Source organism: Dipodomys ordii, unplaced genomic scaffold, assembly GCF_000151885.1.
Source record: "Dipodomys ordii isolate 6190 unplaced genomic scaffold, Dord_2.0 Scaffold272, whole genome shotgun sequence".
NCBI classification, from domain to species: Eukaryota; Metazoa; Chordata; class Mammalia; order Rodentia; family Heteromyidae; genus Dipodomys; species Dipodomys ordii.
The window spans coordinates 617,140-618,767 of NW_012267488.1; positions in this window are offsets into that span (position 1 = coordinate 617,140).

Sequence of the window (1,628 nt, forward strand, 5' to 3'; positions counted from 1 at the left end):
AGGGGTATTCAGCCTTTGATTATTGTGAATAGTGCTGAAATAAACATACCCATGCAGGCATCTTTGTTGTGTATTGATTTATATGTCTTCAGACACGTGCGTGCACACACACACCCATACACATATACGCACTCAGTAATGGCATTATGGGGTCATAAGGAAGGTCTACTTTTAGTTTTTTTTTTTTGAGGAATTTCCATAGTGGTTGCACTAGTTTACATACCCACCCACAGTGTTGGAGGTTTACTTTTTCTATGCATCCTGGCTAGTATTTCTTGTTGTTTGTTTTCTTGATGGATGCCCTTATGACTTGGATGAGATAGAATCTCAGTGTGGTTTTGATTTGCATCTGCCCTTTGGCTAAGGACATTGGAACATTTCTTCATCTATCTTTTAGCCATTTGTATTTCTTCCTTAGAGAATTGTCCATTAGCTTGTCTGTTTATTAATTCAATTACTTTTTCATTATCTAGCATTAAAAGACAACATTAAATGTGGATTTAAATATTATTGACAAGATATGCATATAAGTCATGTTAATATTTACACTGAAAAGTGAATATCTCTTAGGATAATAAAAATGCTTGATGACATAATGCTTTCAATCATAATCATTGTCCCCAATTTTTTTGTGTATACTCACATCTAGACTGTCACTGGTTAACTTTTCTTCTAAATGGTAACCATCTCTGTTCTAAGTTGTTTTGGTCATCTGTACTTTGCACTCTGGAATGTTTGCAGAGAGACTTATAGAAAATGATGTTAGTATTTATTTGTTAAACAAATTATCTTTTAAATATTTTCTCGTGTGTGTATGTGTGTGTGTGTGTGTGTGTGTGTGTGTGTGTGTGTGTGCTGGGCGTAGGGATTGAACTCAGGTCCTAGGTGTGGTCCTTGAGCTGTTTTTGCTCAAGGCTAACACTCTACCGTTTGAATCACAGTTCCATTTCCACCGTTTTGGTGGAACTCTTATTCAAGATAGGAGTTTCATGGAATAGTCTCTGCCAATGCTAAATTTGGACAACAATCCTCAGATCTCAGCCTGGGGAGTAGCTGGGATTTCAGGTCTGAGACACTAGAGCCAGACCTATTATTAGTTTTGTTTGGCATTTTTATCCTAAAACTTTGTGACTGCAATGTGATCACATATTGCAAAAAAATGTATGTTTTATGGAAAACAGCATTTTAGCATGTTAGGATATCACCTATAAGGACAGATAAAATTAAACTTACAAATGGACTCCAGGAAAACCTAGTCAAAATGGACTCCAGGTGTTAGCCCAAGAGCCTCCTCTCTCATAGCTTAGCATGCTCTTTCCCTCAGCAACACTAGGCCCATTTAGTAAAGGCAGTAAATGATTAGCCCATACCCCCTTTACCTGAGAGGGCTCTCCTTTGGGATAACAACCACCACTTAGGGAAGCAAGATCCCCTAAACCTCACAGGTCATATGGGTAAAGAAGGAGTCCAACCAGCTGTGGTAAAGAAAACCATTATGCAGAAATGTAACCCAGAGGAAAGTTAGTAAAAATGTCTTGGAAAGGGAAACTGAGGAAACACTTTGGATAAGAAAGGATTTGGAGTTGGCACACTGGACTGGAAGCACTGGACCTGGGAGGTGTGTTTGG